Here is a 6,600-nt window from a genome sequence, read left to right on the forward strand (position 1 = left end):
CATTAGTGCTGAGCATTTCTATGAAAATATCTACATCCAATAAAATCAGATTACTCATTTCTCTTAATAGATCACATTTATACCCACAGACCCTTGGTCTTCGTTTTCATGGTAGTAAAATGATTATTAGGAGCCATTTTACATAGGCAGAAAACCAGAAGTGTCTTTTCTAAGTTCCTCCTGCTTTAAAGAGTAAACAGTGACAACACTGTAACTGCACATTGAGTCAAACTTTATTCGCTTTATCAGTCTGCTGCTAAGTTATAAGTAGAATTATTATTTTCTCCAGTGTATCAACTAGATTTGTAGCAAGTTCTCCCTCTTAATTTTTACTGTGTAGGATGAAGGATATCTCTTGGCAAGACTTTGGGAGAATCTATGAAATACATATATAGGATTGCTACGATTGCTTCTACTTATGAGGAATTTTGCCATTTCCAAACAGGAGTCCCAAACTTGGCAGCTTGGGTCCACCCTTATCTCTGAACTTTTAGAGGCCGCACATCAGGAATTCAGCTCTCATTATCAGGGCTCCAATTTTTCTTTCCACAAAGATAAAGAACTGATAGTTCATTCTCCATAACTAACTGGGAATTTAAGAAACAGTGTATTAAACTTTTCCAGTGGTATCTAGAAGAAAGACCAACTCACCACAAAAGAATGAATCTCTCTAATTACATAACACTAGTCTTCCTCACATTACACCCATGGGGACTCAATACTCTGTATCACAGAGTACACAAGAGGTCACAAATTGATCATATCCACTCTACAGATACATTTAGGCCATAATTTTAAAAAGTCTTCTTAGTTGCCAACATGTCAAAAAACAAAAAACTTTTTCGTTAAGATTCAGATTTCAAGCTTTTTTCAAAAATTTTGGTGGTGTTACACCACCAGGCTCCTGTTCTCACGTGGGCACAACAAGCTGGAGAGCAGTAGCTGTTGACCCTTTTAGGTGATGCATGTACTCTCCAATTCACCAGAGTCTACATCTGTCCCATTACATTATGTCTGCCCATCGTCAGTCTAACTTGCCTGGATCCTACGAGCAGTTGCATACAAATTTTAAGACTGTCTACCATCTCAGGCTGCTAAACCATCAACCAAAAGCAGCAGTAAAAGTATTTATACTCATCTTCCATCATTAAAATACTAGGAAGCCAGCATAGGGTAAAGGGGGGTTCTAAGAAACAGGACTTATGACTGTTCAAAATAATTAACAAGTCAGTTCTCTACTCCATGGCTTTTACTGTCCAGGATATAACTCTAGACAAGGAAACCCCATTTCTGCTACCACGAATGGGGCAAAGAAACAAGGGTGCAAAAGCCACTGGTCCAAAACCCCATTTTCTAACAGTTAATTTAGACTGTTGAGAACATTAAGATTTAGAAACAAGTCACTACTAACCATGCCTGGATTCAGAGACGGGATTAAAAACACTGGTTTTATATTTCTGCCTGCGTTGGTGAAGCAGCATAAAGGAACTAGAAAACGATAGGAACTAGAAGTTGGGAACCAACAAGGTAAAATTGGCTTTTGTGATCATGAAGTTTGGCAGCGAAGATAGACCCGCAGTTTATGTGAATCTAACAATTATATTATGTTGCTCAAAAATTGAAAAATAGGAAGTTAACTTTATGTGATTTGTGGTCATTTGAAATCATTTGACTTTTACAGATACTGGCCTATTATCACCAACTTAGAAAAACTTGACTCAAGGCACCACTATCATCTCATTTTGGTGCTTCACTCTGACTATAAAACTTCTTGAAAGAGTTGTCTATACTCACAAGATCCATTTCTGTCTTCCATTCTCTCCACCTGTTTAACTTGGGGTTCCATCATCATCATCCCACAGCTCTTATCAAGTTCTCCAAATACCTTGTTCTTTAACCTCAACTCCACTAATTTGTCAGCAATTGACTACACCACTTTCTTCTTTCAGGAGTCAACAAATATTTACATAGCAACCACTAGGTACCAGGAAGTGTTCTAGGTGCTAGGGATAAGTAAAGTCGTTCACAAAATAAAGTCCTTGACCTCATGGAACTTACAGTTGCTAGACAACAGATACATAAGCAATATTTAATACAATGTCAGGTAAAAGGGCAAAGAAGAAAACTAAATCGGAGAGGGGGACAGAGAGTAACGGGAGGATGATAGATAAAGTGGTCAAGCCTATCTATTGAGCAAAAATACAAAGTTTAAACATTGAAACATCTCTTTTTCCCTATGATTTTCCTTTTAATGTTTCTCTTACCTCATTGGTAAAGAAGGTTCTGAGAACTACCTGGGGTCTGAGAAATGTGGCTCCTTTAGGTACTTTTGGAGAGTGAAAATTACTCAGGGTTTAAAGGCAGGATTTTTTTCTCCTTCTTCATTATCTGTTATTTTTCAAGTCTCCATTGTTGGATTCACTTCATATTTTCAGCCTCTAAATGCTGGCCTGCCCCAGGCTTCTGTTAAAGTAGCCCTTTTTTGCCATTTATAGCCCTGCTCCCAAATAATTCCATCCAATCCACGGAATTAAATGCTTCCTATATGCCAATAACTACCAAGGTATATCTCTAATCCCAGCCAATACCCATGACTCCAGATTAATATCCAACTGATTATTTAACATCTTCATTTGTACATCTAATAATGATCCTAAATTTAACATGACAAAAGCACAACTCTGATTTCCCCCTAAACTGCTCCTTCCCCACTGTTCTACCATCTAAGTATCAATAAACAGCAGTAGCATCTACTCAGGTAATCATGCTAAAAACTAGTTATCGGGATCTCTATATTTCCTGCCATTTAGTAAGAAACAATCCAATTCTAAACATAGAAAAAATAGCTGAACAGACACTTCATTAAAGAAGATACACAGATGGCAAGTGAACACATAAAAAGATGCTTCATATTATTAGTCATCAAGTAAATATAAAATAAAACCACAATGTAATACACTTATTAGATTCACTGAACTTGAAGAAAGGTTAATAGATGTGACCTAAAATGAAATGCAAACAGAAAAAGCAAACAAAAACACCGCAGAGAATCCAAGTACTGTGGGCAATACCAAACAATATAAATACATATAATTGAAATTCCAAAAGGAGAAGAGAGGAAGAGGCCGGAAAAATATTTTAGGAAATAATGGACTAGATTTTCCAATATTCATGACACTAAATAACAGATTCAAATGGCTTAGAGAACACCAAGCAGGATGAATTAAATTTAAAAAAATCACACCTAGGCATATCATATTCAAATTGCTGAAAACCAAAGTTAAAGAACAACAACAACACACACATTACTTAAAAGGAAGGAAGGAAAGAATTACAGTAGAATTCATGTTAGAAACCATGCAAATCATAAGACAAGAGAGTGACAAATGTGAAGTGTTGAGGGAAAAAAAACCTGTCAACCCAGAATTCTATATCCAGTAAATAGGTTACTCTTCCAAAATGATTTAAGTAAAGGGGTAAAACATATTTTCTATTTAGAGCCACACTCTTACAAGCTATTTTTATTTTCTAAATATAAGTCAATACTTGGTAGAGGCAGTTTTTTCCTGGTGATGTTCCATAAATCTGATTTAATGAGAGCGTAATTTGGAGTTGTTAATGTATTTTGTTTAGGGAAAAGTTTAGAAGATTAGTACAATCCCTATGTAAAATTACTGAGTGAAAACTGAGCTCAAGTTAGCAGAGGGAATGCTATTACATCATCATACTTTTCTTTTGCCATTAAGATAAGATTAAGTTGCTTTGTTGAGGAGTCCAGTAGACCACAGAAAACTACATTCAGATTCACATCCACATTATGCAGCAAGAGAAATAAAAATCAAAAAGGCAAGATTAAATTTATTATTAGAGAATAACCAGTGTGTCTTCAAAAACACACTTTGGCTGAGCGTCCAAAGAAATCAAAGTACATTGTGGACTTTGCATCATTCAGGCTATGTGCAAGCCACATGAGCAAAAAGGACAAAAGAGCATATGTTTATTCGAAGAATATTTTTAGAGATGCAAGTATATAGCTCTGTTAATAAATCTCCCTTAAAACACAACCAAGTTAACCTTGTCTATCCTCAGAACATTCAAAAGTTCTTTCTAAATCACATCAAATGTCAACTCTTGACTTTAAAGATGTCATCATTCCTCCCTTTAGTACCACCTTTAACCGGCCTTATATTTCTTCTTCTCTTCAACTCACACCTTTGTTCTATCCATATCCAATCTATTCACTCACTGACCCACAGACTATTTCATTCTTACACTTAGACATTTATCCCTGTCACTCCTCTTACTTCACTCCTACCCAATGCTCAGATGATGACTTTCTCCTGGAAACTGTTTCTGACTAGTTAACCTATAACTTTTAATAGAAAGCTGAACCACTTTGTTCATGTACTCTTGCTATGACAACTTATCCTAAATCTGTTCTTTATCTTGTTAAGCAGGAGTTGTTCCTGAAAAGTTAAAGGTGGGGAGGGGAGGGTATCTGAAGAATGAGGCCATGAGATATGTGTTACCCTATAAGGAGAAACCAGCATTAAAAGATAAAATAGCCAAGTGGTGTCCTTTAACATTATAAGCTGACAGGTAAAATATACAAAAATATATACAGACCTAAAGAGCTAAATAATAATACATGACAGTTTATCATTAGGTTCCAAATAAATCAGTATGATTAGCGTAAATAAGTGACACAGGAGTTCACAGCAAAAGTTCAAGAAGGAAAAATACTTCAGTTGAACCTTGAAAGATAGGTAGATTTTAAGTGGCAAAATAGGTAATGAGGACATTCTGTTCATGTAAATGTTGGGAAAAACCCTGCATAAACAAAATTTTCGTCTTAAAAAATGAGAAGAACTTGGAAAAGGAGGATGAGGTCTGTACCATGGAAGACCTTAAATATGAAGCCAGGGAGTTTGGACTTTGTCAGAAGGTGAGAGCCCTTTACAATGTAGGTACATCAGTAATGTTACTGCCATCTCGGAAAATGAATGGAGGCACAGACTGAGAAGACAGAAGAAATGTTTAACAAAGAGCCAGAAGGTTTAAAGAACAAACAAACAGAAATTAACAATACAATAACCAAAATGAAAAATACACTAGAAGGAAACAATAGCAGAATAAAAGAGGCAGAAAAATGAATAAGAGAGCTGGAAGACAGAGTGGTGGAAATCACTGCTGCAGAACAGAATAAAGAATGAAAAGGAAATGAGGACAGTCTCAGAGACATCTGGGGCAACATTAAATGCACCAACATTCACATTATAGGGGTCCCAGAAGAAGAAGAGAGACAGAAAGGGCCTGAGAAAATATTTGAAGAGTATATAGCTGAAAACTTCCCTAACATGAGAAAGGAAACACTCACTGAAGTCCAGGAAATGCAGAGAGTCTCATACAAGATAAACCAAGGAGGAACATGCTGAGACACAGATTAATCAAACTGACAAAAATTACAGACAAAGAAAAAATATTAAAAACAACAAGGGAAAAGCAACAAATAACATACAAGGGAATCCCCATAAGGTTATCAGCAGATTTTTCAGCAGAAACTCTACAAGCTAGAAGGGCATGGCATGATATATTTAAAGTGATGAAAAGGAAAAACCTACAACCAAGAATACTCTACCCAGCAAGGCTCTTGTTGAGATTTGATGGAGAAATCAAAAGCCTGACAATCAGAAGCTAAGAAAATTCAGCACCACCAAACCAGCTTTACAACAAATCCTAAAAGAACTTCTCTAGGAGAAAAGAAAAGGCCACAGGGCTTCCCTGGTGGCGCAGTGGTTGAGAGTCCGCCTGCCGATGCAGGGGACATGGGTTTGTGCCCCGATCCGGGAAGATCCCACATGCCGTGCAGTGGCTAGACCCGTGACCCACTACCCTTGAGCCTGCGGGTCAGGAGCCTGTGCTCCGCAACGGGAGAGGCCACAACAGTGAGAGGCCCACAAACCAAAAAAAAAAAAAAAAAGAAAAGGCCACAACTAGAAACAAGAAAATTACAAATGGGAAAGCTCACTGTTAAAGGCAAACATAAAGTAAAGGTGGGAAATCATCCACACACAAATATGATATCAAAACTAGAAATTGCGAGAAAAGGAGAGTACAAATGTAGGATATTGGAAATACACTGGAAATCAAGAGACCAGCAACTTAAAACAACCTTGCATATATATATATAGACTGCTATATCAAAACCTCATGGGAACTGCAAACCAAAAATCTACAATAGATATACACACAAAAAAAGAAAAAAAACAATCCAAACACAATACTAAAGATAGTCATCAAATCACAAGGGAAGAGAACAAAAGAGGAAGAGGAGAAAAAAGACCTACAAAAACAAATCCAAAACAGTTAACAAAATGGCAATAAGAAGATACATATTGATAATTACCTCAAATGTAAATGGATTAAATGCTCCAACCAAAAGACACAAACTGGATGAATGGATACAAAAACAAGACCCATGGGGCTTCCCTGGTGGCACAGTGGCTGAGGGTCTGCCTGCCGATGCAGGGGACGCAGGTTCGTGCCCCGGTCTGGGAGGATCCCACATGCCGCCAAGCGGCTGGGCCTGTGAGCCATGGG

Source organism: Aethalodelphis obliquidens, unplaced genomic scaffold (genome assembly GCF_003676395.1).
Source record: "Aethalodelphis obliquidens isolate GAN/ISIS:26980383/991018 unplaced genomic scaffold, ASM367639v1 scaffold22, whole genome shotgun sequence".
NCBI lineage: Eukaryota > Metazoa > Chordata > Mammalia > Artiodactyla > Delphinidae > Aethalodelphis > Aethalodelphis obliquidens.